Source organism: Ischnura elegans, chromosome 11, assembly GCF_921293095.1.
Source record: "Ischnura elegans chromosome 11, ioIscEleg1.1, whole genome shotgun sequence".
In the NCBI taxonomy this organism is placed as follows: domain Eukaryota; kingdom Metazoa; phylum Arthropoda; class Insecta; order Odonata; family Coenagrionidae; genus Ischnura; species Ischnura elegans.
In genome coordinates this window covers 21,062,349-21,083,734 of record NC_060256.1, presented here as the reverse complement: position 1 = coordinate 21,083,734, position 21,386 = coordinate 21,062,349, and the positions used below count along the sequence as shown (strand labels likewise).

Sequence of the window (21,386 nt, the reverse complement as noted above, 5' to 3'; positions counted from 1 at the left end):
AGACAGAAAATTTCAAAAATAGAATATTTGCATGTCTACTTAATGGTTACAAATTAAAACAAATTCGTATTTCAAAGCATTATAACGATTTTGTCAATTAAATGAATAAAAAATGTGCAGATATTTTTCAACGGCGAAAAATTTCAGCGTAAAATTCACCTAAGACAAAAGATCAAAGAGAATTTGCATTCCAAATTCTTGAAAATTTTAAGAGGAGCAATTGACGTTGATCTTCATCACCATTCCAATTAATACCCTCCGGAAATTTTGTTATGGATTGGACGACGGAGGCTCCTACTCGCGAGAGAATAATAATCTCTCTAAATCAAGGATTAAAAAGCAATCGGTTAATAAAAGAGGGTGAAGATGTTCACCAACAGGGTCGTTTACTGTTACGCTGGGTTTATGCATTGAAGTTGACTAATATAGCAGTGGATTGTATGGGTGAACAACTGCACAGGAACTGCAAAGCAATGTAAAGAAGACTCGAATCGAATGAGGTCTTGATTCGATCTATTAGTGAAGTTGAAGCAGCTCAACTTTAAACGCAATAAGAGTAGTATGGGGGAGTACGCCAAATATTCCAACAATATAATATAAGACTGAATAGAATACAGGTCTCGAAACGTATTTTCAATGAGATATACGGCGTACATGTAGGTATGACATATGTCATTGAGACGACTGAGTATTGAGGTGTGAATCAGATATACGGCGTGAGCTATTAATTCGCTTTCTCTTGGTTAGCTTAAGATTGGTTGCTATCCCATGATAATATAAATGTTCTTTTTTATGTGTTTGTGAATAAATACATATTACTACTTACATATTATTTTCTATATTTCTTGTGAAAGGTGAAAAAAGAAATATATTTTATTTTGTCCATAAGTTTACTTTGTTCTTGTATATTGTAAGTTGTTGTCACATAATCTTCAGAAAATTATGTATACTTTCTTTTGTTTTCTGGCCTGCCTTGAATTAATTTTTTTTAAGGATGGTAGCTTCAACGCTGGTTTTTTTACCGTTGAAACTACCTAAAGCTCCTCTATATTTTGTGTTGTTAAAACAAAGTGTACATTTAAGTTGGAGTAATAAATTCATTCGTTCATTCATTCTTCGCCGTGCTTCGCAGTCACTGTGCAGTTGTGCACACACATAGCCCACTGTTATAGTAGTCAACTTCAACGTATAAATCCAGTGAATGGCCCTGTTCGTGAACATAACGTTTCACCCTCTTGTGTTGATAGATTGCTTTTTAATCCTTGATTTAGAGAGGATATCATTCTCCTGCGATTAGGATACTTCATTGTACAATCAGAAACAAAATTTGTGAAGGGCATTAATTGGAATGGTAATGAAGATCAACGTCAATTGCTCCTCTTAAAAATTTTCTAGTAGTTGGAATGTGAATTATCTTTGACCTGGTGTCGTAGGTGAATTATTCGCGGAAAGCTTTCGCCCTTGAAAAATAGGCTGTACATTTTTATTCATTTATTTGACTAGATCTTTGTAACGTTTTTAAATACGAACTTTGTTTATATAAATATATATCTCGCATAAATAGCCCCATTATGATGCAGTAGTAACAATAATTCGGGAGATGAGAATGTTGGCCAAATTTCCCTCCTACGTCTACGATAATAGCAGTAAATGAAGCTCAATTTCTCTGAGGAGCAGAAGTGGCGCCCCTCAAGTTTTGGAGAAAATATTTGAAAACCTCTGTACATCTTGGGGAGTCACTATTAAGAAACTAAAGAAGAAACAGAAGGAAGGTGTTTATTACATTTAAACACTAGCATGCCCGACCTATCCATACACCCTATTATGCCCGAGTGGGTCAATTTGACCCAATATGACCATGTTTGCATATTTTACTCAAAATACTTAATTACTTCCCAGTTTATCTTTTAAAATTGTTTATAAATCATTTGGGAGTGTATTAGAAAATTTAGCTATACGAAAAATATGAAAATTGTAGTTGTTCAACAATTTCTATGGTGCTATGGGACACTAGCCTCCACAAATTTGTGAATACCTATCACTTTTCCTCTGATGGGTTTTGGAGGTACAATGAATTTCAATGATATTAAGTTAAAAATAAATTAGGGTAAAATTTTGACAAAAAATCACACCGTCACAATGAACACGAAGGAACCGTAGAAAGGCTTCAAATGGATTTGATAGTCTGGGTTAAATTGAGCCATCCGGGCATGGCAGGTATAAGTGATGAGAAAAAATAGAAAAAAAATTAATATCAGGCCTAAATTTTCCACAGTGGTAAACGAAACTAAATAATTAAAAGTCATGAACTATTTGTCTAAAATTTTTCTTCCTTTCAAAATAAGCAACATAAATATTTCCTTTTGGGTTCAATTGACCCAGCCACGCATTCTAATGTTAAAGGTTTGAAATATATGACAATTAGACTCAGGGCTTTAAATTAATAGAATGAAAAGAGCAATCTATCACTTTACTGAAAAAAATGACGTGCAAAGTGTTTAACGTAAAGTTTCGTTTTTCTGGAGTCACCTATCTTTAATTGAACTCCCCTTGAAGGACGAGATAATACCTTTAACGTCCGACGTGTCTCCATGCATGGAGAACTTGTTGAAGTAAAGTAACACGCCGGGTTTGGCACATATTTCGTCGTGGGGAGTTATTTAATGACCCGACAATAAAGCGCTGTAAGCGCTGCTCCATCGCTTCATTCAAGCCGAGATAGCGCCACCACATCCCTTCCTAAGATGCTCCACTTGTTATGCAGTTCCTTAATACTGAACCGACCAAGTTTCGCGAACTCATAACGGAAAACGACTTCGCAGCAGCTACGTTTCCCGCAATTTTCGAAGCCAGGGCCGCGTTCATTAATTTCCCGAACGAGAGATGGAGAGAGAGGAGCGAAATTTAGACTCCCGGCAGACTCGCGCTGAAACCGTGGCCAATACCTCGTTACCTGGCCGAGTTTTATCTAATTATGCGAAGGTGTGCGCCCGCGGAGACGCTTTCTGTTTACAGTCTGGAGCAAGACTTGCAGCGAAGGGAACGGGTTTATATAAACTTTCCCGCGCTCGCTAAACCTCCGAAATGATTCCGAACGTTCAGCGGTGCATTAAACGGAGGCCGTTTTTAAACGATTGCACCAGAATACGAGTTCGCAGTCTCTTCATGAGCGGGGGGCGATGATTCATCATCCGAATTCGCGAATTCAATGAGTTTCCGAAGTAAATTCTCAAATGATCGAAATGTTGACGCGACTCTTTCGCTAGCAAAACTTACTGCCGATAAATAGTGGATGAAAGGAGGAATTTGCATTTTCGTTTCCATTATTCGTATAAGAAATGAAAAAAAAACGTTCCTTCCGCTGTTACTAATGCTATTCTACGCCGTCCAACGTGAAGCACAAGTTTTAGCCAAAAGTTTTGGAATATATATATGGAAGTCGCACGGGAGATACCATAAGGTTCTAAAGATTTAATTATCTACAGCGATTTACCTGCACAGCGTGTCATATTTTGCCACCCTGATTGTTCACTGTCAAACCATTTCATCTATCTTCCTCCGCCATGGAATAAGTGTCGAGAAAATACAACGAGAATTATTATCACATTTATTGCCATTGATAATATTCGTATTTATCCAATAATTTTTAGAATTTTGTAGTTTATTTTAATATATTGGTGCATCAATATGGCATGTGTTTCAAAGCGTATTCAGGCCATTGTTCGACATGTCTATTCGATAAGATAATCAATGGGTATTTCATATTATCATTCTTCCTATTCCAAATAATGTGAATGAAATTCTAAAACATTATGTTTATACAAGTAAGTTAATTGTATTTCGACATCCTTACCACAAAAAGGATTTTCTGAATCCTCGCAGCTGATTGGCACTCTCAAAAGTAAGGTTATCAACGGGAAAGAGACTAATGAGACCATAGATTCATAAGAGAACGAATCATAAAACCCAATAGTTTCCCCTTTTAATGATGAATTGTAACGCATCTCATGAAAAGAGCAAGAAAATTACTACAGGTAAAAAGTTAAATCTGCAGCTACTCTTTGTAATTTTGCGAAGCCATAAGAGCCTATCTATCGTTCGTGGATTCAACGGAAGACATATTAGTATTCGTGACTAGAAGATAGCAACAACTTAGACGAGAGGGCGAAAGAAAAAATCTACACTCTTATAAATATACTGTGGCCTTGGAGCGTACTGTATAAATTCATTGAAAGTAATAATCAGAGAATATGTCGAGAGAAAATGAAGTATCATCCTGTGATAACATTCTCCTTAGATTATAGATACCGCTGAAGAACGCCCACGAATTAACAGGGAAACGACAAGTGGACGTCGCAGTTTGCAATGTGATTGAAGCCATTGAAGGGCTTAGCAATTAGGAAATGGAATGCGACGCACGGGGCATTAAGGGAGTGTGTTCTCCAAATGCAACGCCGACTTCCATTTTGCAAGCCGTCAAATTCTCATCCGCGATTTTATAATTAGCGCGCAGATTCGGGGAGAGTGCTGCAATTTATCTGAGCTAAAGGTTTAAAGCGCAAAGGCAGGATAGAAACCAGAAACCGTGAGGGATTAAGCATTTCTCCATCACTGAAAATCAAATGAAGTGTAGTTTGTCGACATTGGTGCGTGCCACTGATATGCCTTAAGGCCGTTTTACACGAGGTACGGAATTGCGCAGGTTAGAGCTGCATTAATTTCTAAAATGGCGCGGAATTGCGCGAATGCATGAACGAAATTAAAACAGTGGCTATTTTGCCGTCTCGCATTCACGCATTCTCGCATGTGTTCTAGCAATTCACCGCTTTACACGACGCAATTTTGATTGCGCCTTCGCACGTACGTCAGATTGCGCAATTCCGTGTACCGTGTAAAACGGCCTTTAAAGAATGCCCGAAAATGAAAACTAATTGAATATGCTGACAGAATGGAAAACACAAAAATGTACATGAAAAAATAATTTTTTAATTTCAAGTTGATGATGCACTTCAAGAGTTATGACGTTCGAGTAATTATAGCTGATAAGCAATGAAATACATCAATGTAAGTATGAGGAAATAAATAAAATGTGGAAGTAATAAGTACTTTGCAAATTCCGCTAAAAACACTATCGGAGTCTAAATGTCTCACTGCCTTAAATCATCATCAGAAATTTATCATAATATTTTTATTTTTTTTTAAGTGAAATTTGAAAAGTTTGTTTACTTCCTGATATAATTGAGTTCCACAAAGTCGATTGCAACCATCACTTTCAATGCATCAGTGTGCATGTTACTAGTGTGAGGACTTATGATAGGCATTTTCAAAATATACATATTTAGCCTCTAATTTGCTGCAAAAATACTAATATCACTCGCACATAGTACTTCCTACAATGAAATATACGCTCAAAATTGCAAATCCAGTATGTAAAAATGAAACCACGTATTTAAAATAGCCTAAAAAGTAAGAGATCAGTCAAAAATTCATAAAATTAAATAAAAAATTCAACAACCATCCGTCGCTAAGTTGAAGGTGATATGAATGCTAATAGTAAGTGTAGCAAAAAAATTGATTCGTGGAAGTTGCGAAGGAATGACTTTTGTTTTTATTGCCAAAGTTAATTACTAGTAAGGAATCAGAGGGCTGAACAGATAAATTAGAGATACTTTGTCACAAATGAATAATCTAAAGTAAGGACTGAAATGTTTTGCAGTAGAGGAAAAAAAACTTTATTTTTCACTCGAATGTGATATTAATTTGGGACATAATTCACATCGATATTGTATTCAGCGTTGTTGGCACTCAACGAAAGTCTTGTATTTGGTCGAGATAGCCGCATCAAAATGAATCCAATTTTTATTGTAACAGCGGTTAGAGTGAGTTTTACAGTTCTTGAAGTTACCTTCATGGATATTAGATAAGAGCATCAAAGCTGAGTCAGGTAAAATCGAGCCAGCGAGAACTTCTGCAGCTGACCTATTAGGGAAACGCTTGATGTGACGACAATCGTCTCACGTACTCCTAGAAGGACTTCTACCACGGCATTGCTGAGACAGAGAGCGCTTTTGAAGAGCAAACGAAAGCGGTCCACATCAAAAAGTATAAAAAGGAGCGATTTCTCCGCGGACGCAAGAGTTTTAAAGCCAAAGCTCCAGAACCTTGGCAAAGACACCCGTGGGATATGAAATTCAAATGCAATTACTCACCCTCAGGTTCACAGCGAGGCCAAGGACTTGGTCGGAGAACCGCGGGCAGCGAAGTCCAGAGTTTTCAGTCCGACTTGAGCCTGTGAAGTGAGAAGAAGGCTATGAGTTCGCTATGATGACGTCACTTTATCTATCCTACCCTTCCCCATCAACTAATCCGCCCGCCCCTCTTTATAAACCCTATATATCCAACCGTGCGATGCCGACGACAGATGCAAAAACTTTTTTTAGATAATTTTTATCCCATTTCCTTAAATATTTTTTAAAAAGTCTCAACGGAAAGTCATTAAAATGCTAATAAAAATAGTATGAAAAGTAGGACATGACGAATTTATGCAATTAAAATTCTCTCGTCGGAGGTCAGAAACGAGGTCAATTGATTCACGGTCACCTAACTCGTTCGAGACTTTGGCGAATTTCCCCCCGGCGCCACGGCAAAGCGACATCCTTAAAGGGAGGAAATGGGATATAGCAGTTGCAAACTTGAAATTGCGGTGTATTCAACCGCTTTGTCCCATTAGGCTGATGATGAGTTGAGCAAGATGGTTATTCTAACCATTTCAATGAAAGATCCGATGTCGCAGTCTTAATAGAGTATGAAATTCCATGTAATAGATTTCTTCCACTTAAACGTAAGTATTCAAAAACGTTGGTGAAGATCAAATGGATCGACCGAGTTAGTAACGAAGAAGTCCTAAGAGGAGTAGGGGAGAGGAGAAGCCTCATGAAAACCTTAACAAGAAGACTGAACAACCTTATAGGCCACATCTTGAGACATGATGGCCTGATGGAGACAATCGTCGAGGGACAAGTGGAAGGCAAGAACGGAAAAGGAAGACCTCGAACAAAATACATGGAACAAGTAAAGAAGGACGTGATAGAGAAGAAATACATAGGTGTGAAAAGATTAGCTGATAGGAGAACTGAGTGGAGAGCTGCGTCAAACCAATGCTAGGATTGTTGACCAGTGATGATGATGATGAATCGAAAATGATCACATTCCTACGAGACATATGAACCTAGCGATTTTGCTTATCCAATCGTGACACGTGGAAATGAAGAAGTAACAGCTAAAGGAACAGAGAGCCGCGTAAAACTAACTGAATACATTTATTTTTTCATGACAAAAAACCGGCCTTTAAATGTTAAAGAGTAAAAGGGTATACCCGGAAATCTAGATGGCTAGTTCTGGATTAAATAACACTCGTTTTCTCCGCATCTATTTTCATAAATGATGCCTAAAGCAATCAATTCAAGTATAACTAATTTCTAACAGACACCAAAAGAGAAGTACGGATTTTCTTAACCCAAAAGACTGATAAATAAAACTCGTGCGCAATAAATATCAACAACAGTAAATTCAACTCTTTAAATGCTACATATATAGACCATTAAAATGTAATTCTAGTGATTTTAATGAAAGCTCCGTTGTTTCAGCTTCTAAGGGTTAGAAATTCGTTATAAAAAGTTTGCTTGAAAACGGAAGTGAGGCATGGACATGGACAGTAGCGGAGAAATCACACGATTTATTTTCACGTGCATGTCGTTTAAAATACGCTTTTCAATGATAGAGAATAGGGGGAATAGAGAATTACAGCTGCAGAGAAAACAAGGTTGTAGACGTTCGAAATGTGGTGCTAGAGGAGAATGATGGCATAAGATGAATCGGCCGATTAAGTAACGAGGAAGTCTTAACAGTAGAAGGAGAAAAGACAAAAATCTTGAATAAGAAGACAATACAACCAAATCGGCCATTATCTTTTAGACATGATTGCCTGATGAGGACAATTTTTAGGGGCATGTAGATGGGAAGAATGGAAAAGGATCACCTCGTACAAAATAAATGCAACAAGTAAGGAAGAACGTAAAGCAGAAGAAATGTAAGCGAGTGTTAAAAGATTAGATGATAGGAGAATTCAGTGGATAACTGAGCCAAATCAGTCTCAGAATTACTGACCTGTATTTATGAACCTGTGTATGCTAAACAACCCCCTCAAAAGTAAAAAAATCTCATTCACAATACGATTGAGGATGACTAAGGTGAACAACAACATATAGCCTAAGCTTTGAATTGCCATTTCCAGAGAAAATGTACGGCTAGAGACCTTATGTACTTCGTTCAAAATTCAGATAAAATTTTTCTTTGCGAACGAGAGCAGGAAAATAATGAGATCGGATTGGTACGGTGGTGGATGAAAATCTGAATTAAATGGGTAATGGCTTAAAATAAAAGAGGCAAATATATAGAGAGGCCACTCAGAAAATATCCAAATGTGATAATTTCGGAATCAGAAAGGTTATAAACTGTTGAAAAGCGGTAAAAATTCCAATGAAGTTTGAAAAAAGGTAATTTTAAAGAAACAATTTTGAACATCAACAATGAAACAATTACAACTGACAATTTTTGTGCATATTTTTCAAACAAGTTCCTTTCAAAATTCTCAGAAAAAATATTTTTGAAATATATTCGAGAATTTCATCAAACAAGTTCCTTTCAAAATTCTCAGAAAAAATATTTTTGAAATCTACTCGAGAATGTCCCTTTGGACTCGAAACTTTTTGTCAGACTGAGAACCCTTGGTAAGATCTTTCAAATTCCAGCTTCAAATCCACGAGCTTCTCGGAAAGAAACCGTGACCTGAAGAAACTGTCTTCAACACCTTCAGTTTCAGCCTCAAGCCTTATTCCCAAGTGGTGCAAGAAGAGTGTTACTTGAGAGACATATCTTTATAAGGTGCGAATATGTATTCGCGGAGAGGAGAACACATTGTGTGAAAACAGAAACGAGAGAGTGGGGTATTTTTGCCCTCGTCTAGAGTGTCACGCAAGAAAGGTTGTCTGTCGAAGAGTGTTTGACGATTCGCGGGAGGAACGGAGGCTTGCCGGGAAGAGAAGATACTTCAAGATGCCCGTCGTAGCGATGAGATACGACCCAAGTGCGCAAGTCGACACTCATCTTTTTCCTCTCCTCAATTTTTCGACGACCGCGAAAAGCCACCATCGTCCTCCGCATGTAAGTACTGCAGAAGGACAGGGGGGAATTTGAGCACTCATTTTTATCTCGTGGACAAAAGGTACAGAAAAATTGTTCCACGAAATTTCAACCCATGAAAACCGATGCCAACAGGAACCAAATTTACTAACGATGTTTTTGTCGAAAACGTACCATTTATAAACCGCAGGAACTTAGAGCCAAGCGTTCCTATTGACCTCGAGTTTTCCCTGTTGCCGGATGCTCTGGACAACTCATGACTTCGAATGCTTTGCCTGCATGAGATCGCGATGTATCCCAGGCATCTGGCAACAGGGAAAACTCGCGGCCAATCGGAGCACTCGGCTCAAAGTTTCTGTAGTGTAAAAATTGTGCGTTTTCGACCAAAACATCGTTGGCAAATTCGATTCCTACTGGCATCAGACATATCTAACGATTTGATCATTGGGTCCTTCTTCCTCACAGAATGAACCTCCAAGATCGTTAGAACATTAATGGCTTTGCCTGGTTTCACTGATGGTAGGACCTGCCCGCCTTTGTGACGGTGCGGGATTCCTCGTCCCTTCCCTTCTTCCCTATCCCGTCCCAGGAGAGTTCGTCGGGCTCCAATCGCGGCGGCGCCTCCTTCCTCTCTCCTTCCTGTCCACCTCCTTCTGGGTGCAGAGGTAAAAAGCTCGCGCTTACAGACCCTGGCCCCGGGAGAGTATCCTCGCGAGCCCGCCCTAGGAGTCTCGTTCCAGTTGGCATCAGGCATATCTACCGATTTGATCGTTGGATTATTCTTCCTCATAGAATAATCCTCTAAAAATCGCTGGCACAGTAATGGTTTTCTTGGTTTCGCTAGTGGTAGGACCCGCCCGCCTTTGTGACTCGGTGTGGGATTCCTCGTCCCATCCCTTCCTTCCCTATCCCGTCCCAGGAGGCGTCGTCGGGCTCCTATCGCGGCGGCGGCGCCTCCTTCCTCTCTCCTTCCTGTCCCCCTCCTTCTGCGGTGCAGAGGTGAAAAGCTCGCGCTTACAGACCCTGGCCCCGGGAGAGTATCCTCGCGAACCCGCCCTGGTGTCTCGTTCCAATTGCCATCAGGCATCCAGGGTTATAATGTCGTGACAATTTTTCTCCACTCAATAGAGGAAGCAAAAAACGATAGGAAAGGATTGATCACAGATACTACAAGAGAGGATTCTACATTCATGGCGCAATAGTAGAAACTTTCCATTTGCAAATAATTGTTAAATTTACTCGCACTAGGACCTTTCAGCGCTCCTGGGTTTAGTGAAAGTATTTAGCCACGCATGGGCAAAAATCAAAGTCCGACAGAGTTTATTTCTTCATTTTATGAGGTCTTTGTTCCTGACTAAAAAATATTCAAAAAAACTTCGCGTTCAGGAAGAATGACTTTTTCCTGAGAGTTCTTACGTATTGATTACTCCAACTCAAATTACCGGTATGGTATGGTATATTGAGGAGGCGACCGACAGCTGAGGTCATTTGCGCCATGAGGAAAGGGTATGGAAGGAAGGGTGGAGAGAAACCCGGCGTCGGCATAAGCCTGATCCTAATGAAAGGCGCCAAGGGGACCACGGCTTAACGTCCCATTCGACGGACGGAGCGTTGCGCTTGAAATGGGGCAGTCTCTGAAAATTCGCTGCCGGGATTTGAACCCGAGCCTGCCGGGTGGGATGCCAACGCTCTAGCCACCACACCAACCAGATCTCCCTCAAATTATTCCGTCGCTGAGAGGTCAAAGTTTACATTCCTGCCTTCAGATAAGGATTAAACGAACCATAGAATTTACAGCAATCCACGAAATGGAATCCTAATTATTCCTGTAAAGTATATTTACCGTACTTAATGGATGTATCTTGATTTGCATTTTGGATTTGGTGTTACTGTTTTACATAAAAATCTCCTATGAGTTCTAGTGATGTAATAAATATGACGATTGGAACAATACTTTGATAACAAATAAAACGAATGAATTATGCAACAATCGATCGGGAGGCATTTCACCGCAACGGAGTAATAATCTCAACCCCACGACGGTTGGACGAGTCTTCCAATTAACGCTCTCATTTGCGATGTCGTTCATAATTCATTCATAGCAATCGGCTTTAAAGGTAGATAATTAATGTTGGTTAAAGACCGTGCACACTCTAAAATTGCTTTCCTTAAAGTGCAACACGTGCAACAAAAGTTCTGGTTTATTATTATTCTGGTATTCTACCGATTAAGGCAGGTTTCCATGGAGTGTTCAAGAAGCGACCTGGAAGCCTCCCTTTCCTTCCAGCACTGCCTTCTTTAATTCACTGTAAGGCCTACTCTCTTTCAATCTATCTAAAAATCCTATTCTTTTCCTTCCCTCCCTCGTTTCCCTAACATTCTACCCTCTAACACCATTTTCAACATCCCCTCCCCGCTAAGTACTCGAGTTCTAGTTTAAGTCATTAAAAAAATCGAAGAAAATCAAAAATATATTACATTTTCTGATTGTTGATTTCATTAAATAAATGAACAATGATGACAGAATTTTTGAGCCTCCTATAAAAATATTAAAAAGAACCTTTTTCAGGAGGCCTCACAAAGCAAACGGAGCAAATTATGCATATTTTATAGTTTTCCTCAGGGAGCAAGACTTATCCGGTTTGTCGGTATTGATGGATTCACATTTTGACTGACAGGATGGGCTATTCACAAATTGTAAGCACGTGACGTGGACGTCTTAGATTCTTTGAATCGATATATTCAAACCACGGGGGGAAAAAAGCAAACATTCGCCGCGTAACGATGGAAAATAAAGGTCAATAGATAATTTCAATGGCAAAAATGCAATGGGAATACTTTCAAGCAGATTTTAGCATGCATGAAACAACAAAAAAGTATTGGGAATGCCACAATTATCGAGATGTAATTAAATCGTGTAATAAAATGCGTGACATGATGAGGGGTAATTAGTCAACGCATTTGATCTCAGGGTTAAATTAGTGCAAGGAAAAATATTCCGATGCGAAGTTTTGGTTATGATTTACTTTGGAAATTAAAGCAAAGTCATAGATAAAAGTTTTGTACTATCGATAAAAGTTGTATTAAATATAACCGACCTAAGTGTTCAAGGTAAAATTACACATGATACCTACGAGCTAATTCAAATGAATATTTGGAAGTGGAAATCGTATGTATTAATATTTTAATCTCAATGCTGCAGATCTGCATGATATTTATATCACCCCTAACTACATCTACGCTGTCTTACCACTTTTCTTCTCTTATTTTTGCAGTTGTTTACTTTGATGGGCTTCTGCGCTAGACAGAGAAACGTTTAAATTATTATGACTTTTTGTCGACTTTTTGGTGGGTAATTAACACCATTATCAGCGCCACAATCGCAACTACAACAACACCATTACTTCATCAACATAAATCAATGCTATCAATTACACCTACAAGATCAAAATATCGTAACACGTCATGGCGATACCCAAATAGAACTACCTCAGTTTTAATTATTAACATCATGTTTCAAGAAGGAACACCACCTGCTAACATTGTATTCTACATATCCAAATTAGGAAGTAATAAAATGGTTCTGTTTACACCTATTCTGGGAAAGAAATGTTCAGTTTTAGCGGAAGATGTTCATGTTTTTCAAACAATGATATTCCTAGCTTAGTCTGAGACAGTTCTGCATTGTTTATTCCAAAGATAATTTGAGTTTCAAGATGAAACTATTGAGATTATTTTCTTTTAATTTAGCAATGTTCTCGTAGCTGCGATTGTAGCTCTGATGGATTTAATTACACGTCGAGAAGTAGTAAGTCATCGTTATTTACTTTTAATCTTGTGACCTATCCTTGAGATTTATACTGACATTCCATGAAGAGGTCGAGATAAAATCTTTGTATAATAGATATGTAATTTTATTATTGACCTTCCTTGGTCAAGACCAATTATGTCATAATCATGGTACAATTGCACATGGTGCGACCAAATTCAAAAGATTTTTAAAAATTGGAAATCGTACAAATTTTCTCTCATATTTCGTGGTTCTACCTATAGAAAGGAATTATTTGTCGAAACTACGTAGGTTAACAATAACATTCTGTTCAATATGCAACCTTTTTTTGTCATTAGGTTACCTGTTACACGGATTCATACTGCATCACCAACTACTCTTTAAGTTCGTGGGTAAGCAGTTTATTGTCGGAAGGAAAAAAAAGGTTGAGATTTTTTAATTTCCTATGTATTCCACCCATTTTCATCCAAATTGCAGTCCATTCCATCGTATAAATATAAATATAGGATCAGAAAAGCCTCATTTTCTCACGACGTGATTCTTAGAGAAGCGCAGACCGCTTCGACGCAGAGCTGTTCCTTCTCATCTGCATATGAACCAGAGTTCTGTGGACGCAGATGGTCTTGAGCCAAAACGGGAAATTTTTCCTCTTCGGTCTCCCACGAGAACCCTTGCAACTCGCCATGAAAACCAGAGCACTTGCTACCAGCTCCATCTAGACGAAATTAATTCCTAGGAGTGGATCGAGTTGGTTTGTTGGCTAGAGAGATGGCTTCCCACCCCGTGGGTCCGAGTTCACATCCAGGCAGTGGTGGGCACTTTTCAGAGACTGCCCAATCCCTACTTGATTGGTCCCCGTGGCCCCTTGGAGCCTTTCGTTAAGTACAAGGCGTGACTACTAGGGGGGATGAGGGGATAGATCCCCCCTCACCAAAGCCACAAAGAAATTTTTAAAAATATTTAAAATCGGTGATTGTTTTTAGGGTTCATTCCGCGTTGACTCATATTTTACGGACGACAGTTTCGGGCGCGTTCCAGCTCCCGTCTTCGGGTCCAAAAAATTTTCTAGTTTTGAACTTTAATAAGTGCATCTTCTAAAAGTTCATTTTTTATTCCAAAAATGATGTAAAATGTATATTCAGGCAAGTCATTTTTAAAGAAAACTTTCCGAAAAAGTGGCCGGAGGGGGGGGGGGGGGAGCGGTTGCCACCCTAGGCCATCCCATCCCCCTCCCCCCAAGTACAGTCCTAGTTACGCCACTTGTACAAATGAACTCAACTGTGGGTCACCTTCTCCAAATACCAACCATAAATTTGCCGCCACAATGCTGTGCTCTAGATATTAGACAGTCGGTGAGGCACAATTTCAAACATTTGATAAAAAAAGAAATTCCACTCTGGAAGGCGGTTGGAAATAGTTGAATGGGTTACCTGATTTTATATGATAGGTTATCACGAAAAATGATTTTTTCCAATAGTTCAGTCATGTTAGCCAAAATTATGATTTGAATATCTGATTTCCAGATTTAATTCCGATTCTGACTTAACTGTGTGCAAACGTGGAATTTGCGGAATGAAAACGAAAAGAGACTAGAAGAGTTCGAAATGTGGCTGTGAAGAATGATGGAGAGGGTGACGAATAGGAAAAGGAATGACGAAGTGCTGGACATGGAGGGCGAAGAGAGAAAGACTTTAGATGTAATCCGGAGGTAACAAAGAGTTTGGATCAAGCGAATAATAATTGGGGAGGGTATGTTGAAAACTGTGCTGGAGTGAAGACTGGATGTTAGGCGGGGGAGGCAGAAAAAATGACGGGGATTACAACGTATTCTGATTTGAAGAGGGAAATCTAAGACGAGATTGGGGATTGCCACGGTAATTCTCAAATGCTCCACGCAAGTCTACCTTAACAGGTAAGAATGCTTAAGTGATAACAATAATAATAGTCGCGTATCCTCAGAAATATCATTGTAAGTGATTGAAATTCGAAGTCATTTTCGGACGAAAGCATAGGTAAATGTAGGCAAAGCATTCGAAGACATGAGTTGTGCAGTGCAGTGGCGTAACTATGGGGGCTGGGAGGAGGGGATAGATATCCACCCCAAAGTCTTAGAGAATTAAAAAATACGAGCGTGATGCACCCGCTCCCAGCGGGCTTTCCCCGCTCTTTTCAATGCAGGTCCACAGTGGGATTGGCGCGTTTCTAATTAAAAAAAAGACAGGGTCTTATGTACAAATTTAATTTGAATATTCATGTACACATTAAGGTCAGAGGACCTTTTTAAACACAACATTGGAAGTAATTAAACGATCATCTGTTAAACGCACATGATGACTCATACTTACGTATCAACAGGAGACTTGAATGTGGAATCAGCCGCATTTTGATAACAGTTATTTAAAGAATGAGAGATATTGTTGCAAATGAACAAATGTAACAGTTTGTGCGCCGTTAACGTCAGGAATATTTACAGTTTTTTGTTTTTTTTAATTATTTAAAAACCAATTTTAGGAAACTATAGCAATATTTAGGAAGTAAGATATGCCGTCGCATGTTCTCTGATAAATTCTGTGCTTTTTGGTACCTTATTTGTAGAGTTTGGTTGCGTATAAGTTGAGAAAAAGGTATCTATACAGTAGAAATAATATAGAAGATTTTAAACTATTGTATAGTTTTGAACTTTAATAACTGCGTCTGCTTAAAGTTAATTTTTTAGTGCCAAAAATATGTAAAAAGTATATTCAGGCATACCATTTTGCAAAAATTTTCCCGAAAAAGTGAACCGAAGGGGGGAGGGGGGGGTCACCACCCCGGCCATCCCATCCCCCTCCCCACCAAAGCATATCCCTAGTTACGCCACTGGTCCAGAGCGTTCGGCGGCGGAGAAAATTCGCTGTCAATCAGAGCCCTTGACTCAAAGTTACTGTAGTTAGTTTAAAATTGGTGCGTTGTCGACCAAGACATCTCCACCAATTTTGATTCCTACTGGGATCAACTATTCAGGGTTTAAATTTCCTGACTCAATTTTTATCCTGCCCGCATAGTTTCCTTGCGAAAATGACTCACTATACAGGGTGTCCCATTTATTTTGACCACCCGAAACAACTTTTTGTCAAGATGCAAATTCAAAAATGTGCCAAGCAAATGTTCATTAGCCGTCAGGGGGACATTAATCAGCATGATTGCCTTCCTTGTATCTTTGTTAATTACAAAGATATGGACAGCGGTACGTTTTTTTAAATGGCACCCTATATTTTTTATTCGGCAATTCATTTCCTCTCCTATAACTCCTCCTGTTCATATCTTTGTAAATAACAAAGCTAAAAGGAAGGCAATCATGCTGATTAATGTCCCTCTGACGGCTAATGAACATTTGCTTGACACATTTTTGAACTTGCATCTGGACAAAAAGTTATTTCGGGTGGTCAAGATAATTGGGACACCCTGTATAGCAGCCGACCAATTGCAGCCAAGTACGGAAACTCCTTTTCAAGGTTGGGCTGGATATTATGAAGTACTAATTAGGAAAAAAGGAGGTTTTTAAGAGAAGCTTTAGCCTGTGGAGAAACCGCGACGCATTACACCTACCTACGCTATGAAAGAACACACGGTAGTCAGCCCAAAACTTCTCAAATAGTAGGTTAGGATCGCAAGTTTCATCGAATTGCTCTTTCAGCGAACGACAGGATTCGCTTGGAGAGAGCCTTAATGCACGCCTATGTGATAGAAGTGGTGCAGAAAACTGAAGACAGTACATAGGAATTCACTCTAGTAGGCGAGAGGGGAAGAGTTGGACTCAACAAATGCTAGTTTTTAGAAACATTTCATAGTAGTTACGAAATTTTATATTCACGGTTTTCTAGGATTATTTTGGAAATGACATTTTTAGTTATTCTTCGGAAATTCTGCTTATTCAGTTCTGCCACGGCAAATATGTTCGTAAATTCAAGAATAACAGCCGTTCGGCGTCGTCCTTTATTTATTCACTTTAAAAAAATACCTTTCGTTCATGACAAGCTATTCTATTGAACGCATTAAAATGTCATACATATAAATCCCACCACTCCACAGCCGTTTCATCGACGTATCTAGCCCATAGGCGAGAATGTGAATGAATGTTACAGGAAAACCAGGGCATAGCATGTTGTTCCTTCCAGGCGGCTGAGCGAGCGGTCTGCCGTGACGTCATCGCCGAAACGTAAACAGCGAAGTGAGACCACCTTACTTTCTATCACCTTGGATGCACGCAGCGAATGGGTCTCAATGCACATTCCATGTGATAATGAAGGAGGCATGCTAGAGGACCACAGAGGCACAGCACATACCCCTATGAAAAAATTGTATAAACCTGTTTCAAAATTTTATACAATCTTATACATTGCCATGGCAATTGTATAAATTGTATAAAATTTTGAAACAGGTTTATACAATTTTTTCGTAGGGGTACATAATAAGGGGGGCGCTTTCCCCCAACCCTTGCGTGGCTTCCCGCATTGCCGAAGAACATTGCAGAACTACAATTGTAACTTTTTTATATTATAAGACAGCATTGTCTTGTACATGCGTATAATCAGTTGGAATAAAATTCTTAAATTTTGCATTTAACTCTATTAATTTTCATTACGATAAAAGTATAGGTACTTAGCTGAAAATATCTTTTGCGCCCAACCCCTTGAGCTTTTTCTATATCCGTTACTGGGGGGACAATCAAAACAAGCGATTTTTTATTGTAGAAAACTCAAGATCTTCAATAATTCAAAATATTTTCACGAAATCCGTCCGCTACATAATATTTATATAGTAAAACATAATTTTATATTATTTTTATAATGCTTTACTTACTTGAAATGCGAACAAAACTTTTCTTATATTACTTAGGATTCATGGTATCCTTTTTCACTAAATTAAGACATTTAATTTCATATTTTGGAATATGTTGTACAGAGAGACATGGGAAGGCTAACAAAGAAAAGATGAAGTAGCAATAATATTTCTGCTCATACAAATAAAGTGAAGTCTGGTACTCACGTTAGCTCACAAAAATTATCTCAATTAGGTATCATGAAAATGATGTCGTTACTCAACACGAAGTAAATAAATAAATGTAGAAGATGATTAACACTGAAATACTTTACACCTATAAATTGAAAAAAAATTTTCAAACGCTTAAACAACATTCGTATCTCGTAGTTGATGCAAAACGCTAGATATTCATGATAAAGAGAACATGGTCTACTGAATCACTTTTAATCCATAATCTAACACTTCCATTCTGAGCTACACGTAATTCATCACGTTATTATCCAGCGAAACGATGGGGGATGATAATGGCTGAATAATTAGGGAAGAATCTTACTTTAAATTCACCGATACGTCAACGCATATGCAAAGAACAAAAGGTCAACGATTTTTCCCGCAGTAGGCCTTGTGAAGATGCCAGCCTTAATGGGAAGAAACATAATGAATGCATGCTAGAGAGTAGTCACTAAGGATAACTACGTTGATGCACGTAGCGTATGGATCTCAATATTCTTCGAAATAATGAAGAGAAAATGTTAGGGGACCATCAAAATAAGTAAGAGCCGATTTTACGCACTGAACTATATATCGACTATCACTCAAAATATTTTCACGACACCCGTCGGCTACAAAATTTAATTGAAGCATAACAAAAATACTCCGAATTACTTTTTGTGTTGGGTTACATTTGCAAATGTGCTGGTGGTATGGATGTGGAACAATTATCCCTCTGTAAATCGTATCAGATTACTTTCCGTATTGGTTTACATTCGTAGAGGCGTTGATGAATTGGAGCTAAATTTCCCTTTCAAAAACGTATCACGTTACTTTTCCGTATTGAGTTACATACACGAGACTCTGGGAATCGGTAGAGCTCCATGTTTTCTTCTAAATTGGTTTCGTATTACCTTTCTGTGTCGCATTTTATTTTGAGAGAGGCAGGTGGCCGTTTATTTTTAGAGTAATGAGGGCGAAGTATTCGAAACGTCATTGGTAGGTGCACAACCAATTAGGGCCAATTTTGTCTACTTTGTGTCTATCCCAGAGGGAAATCGGGAGTCTTCTCAACCCTATCAAAATATTTCTTATACTGTCTTATCCTTGATGGATGTTGTCTGCAAGCATGTAAGTGGTACGTTAGCTCGAGATCATGCTTATATGTGATCGATTGCTCGAGAATGCCATATTCATTGTGTTTACGGTGTCAGTGGCGTAGCCACAGGGGTAGGGAGGTTTACAGGCGAGGAAGAATCAAATCAATCCATTGTAATCAACCAAATTTTTGCATTGCTTAGTGACATTTTTATCAGGGTAGTATTTCTGCTGACATTTAATTAAATGAAAATATGATAAATTTTATTACATGTGTATTTAAGGAATATCAACAGAACACCAATGATTTTACTCCGTCTCGGATTTCGATAACCTTGCCATTTGTTAAGGAAATGTTTTTATCCTCTTTTCCAGTTGTCTTCGTTTTTACTCAAGAATTTACCCTATAAGTATCGTTAAAATGTGGTGGTCATGTTCGAACGCGTGTCTTATATAGCACTAAAACTTTCTAACGAAATATAATTGAACTTACGGATAAATAGCAATATTGATAATTTACTCTGTATTAATCGTGATTATGATTTCAATGGAAGTCTAAGCGTTTTCTTGAAAGAAAAATATAAAATAAAAAAAGCTGACACTGTTTCGGCAAAAGTTGCGATAAAAACATTCAAGAGTGAGAGATCTTAATCACTGGAGTATTATGTCACCCCTCTTTCCCTAGATACCGTGTGGCCCCTATATAAAGTTAAGTATATCAGGAACTAATTTTCATAATTAGCTACCAAGCAGAGAACGTTTATCAAAGTTTTAATATAAAAAAACACGGATTCCTATTCATCGTTTACAACAGAAAAGATTGTCCATTGCCCTCCCCTTGAGCCCAGAGGCGCCAAAAACGAGTACGATCAAATGAATAACTTCATGAATACTCGTATAAAATTACTGTTTATGAGTCCTAAAAGCTTGTTTTCAGCATCAAAAATACCATAATTTTCCGGGAGAGGTCCCCATTTGCCCTGGGGTGTTCCCTCGGAAGGGCCACGTAATCTCCGGTAAAAATCTTTCTAAACCCTGGCTACACCACTGTGCGGTGTGGCCATGACTCCATAGGGATCGGGTCCAAATGGAATAATTTCTGAGCTTTACTGGATTCCACGCAAATCGCTAATAAATTTAATATTTGTGACAATGGATAGGGTGATTACATTGCGGAAGACATGTACTTACAGCTGGAAGCATTATATTTCATGATTTTCAATCAATTATGCTTTAGCATCATGAAATTAGTTTGCCGTTTAAAACCACGAGACACTGGAGTTTTCTTGTATTTCATTTCGTTAAGTAATTGACCTGCTGTTTTGTACCATTTCAAGAAAAATTGCTTCACAGAAGTGCCAATTGATCTTTGCACTCAAAGTATAATATCCATTAGATTCTCTGAAAAATTATGGAGCACAAATAAGTAATCCACATGCGTTGATTAATTGCAGTAAATTTTAGCGTTGCTTAAATTTCAGACCGTAACTAAAGTAAGGGATGAGGTGTAGAGGAGAATGAACGAGAAAAACTATAATTTCAATCAGAAAAAGCAAGGTAGAAAGTCACGCGATGATGACCGCGGTATAAAAAATGGTGTATTAAAATATTTTTTTATCATCACTATAGGAAAGGTTTTTCTGGTGAATGAAGCAACATTGAGAAATTACTTGACTAGCATCGTAAAGTATACGGAGCCCATAGATTCCCTGCAAAGGTGGAACCTGCATATCGAATACACACCGCGAAAGCCCCTACAGCAAAGTCATGATTTTTCCGCTTCCAACAAATTTTTTTCATGGAAGTTTAACTGTCTATCTTCCGAGATATACACCATTGAATCTAATTTCCATAGATCCTCTGAGCATTACTTCCCTTCCCTATCTCTAACTATTTAAATTAAGGCTGCTTATCTCACAATTCATTATTAGTACCAAATACATGAGAATATAATTAGGTTAAAGATGCGCGAATTAGATAGAGCATGCCGCATCACACAATATCACAACACAATAGGTGTATTCAGAGGTAGAAAGGTTATCCTCGGTCAAAGTTTTTGCCATCATTTTGCATTCTCGAATGTCATTTTAATTATAATCGCTACAATTTCCTTAACCAAACTAATACAACATTAAAGTGTAGGTAAAATATTATACCAATGAGTCAAATGAATTAAAATCTGTCAAGTCACACGACTATACCGAATTTAAGCGTAAATAATGGCCTTCATTAAGTCTAGCTAGGATTAAATATTGTCAATTAAGCAATGCAATAATAATTAAAT

General features: G+C 38.4%; 1 protein-coding gene across 1 annotated transcript in view; it reads right to left on the bottom strand.

The window, feature by feature from the left end:
* LOC124168443 (leucine-rich repeat and immunoglobulin-like domain containing-NOGO receptor-interacting protein 4) overlaps positions 1–21,386 on the bottom strand; it is a 939,647-nt gene that overhangs the window by 570,449 nt on the left and 347,812 nt on the right. Inside the window, exon 4 of the mRNA XM_046546685.1 lies at positions 6,210–6,289. The gene's annotated coding sequence lies outside the window, so the exon portion shown is untranslated. The remainder of the gene's footprint in view (positions 1–6,209; positions 6,290–21,386) is intronic.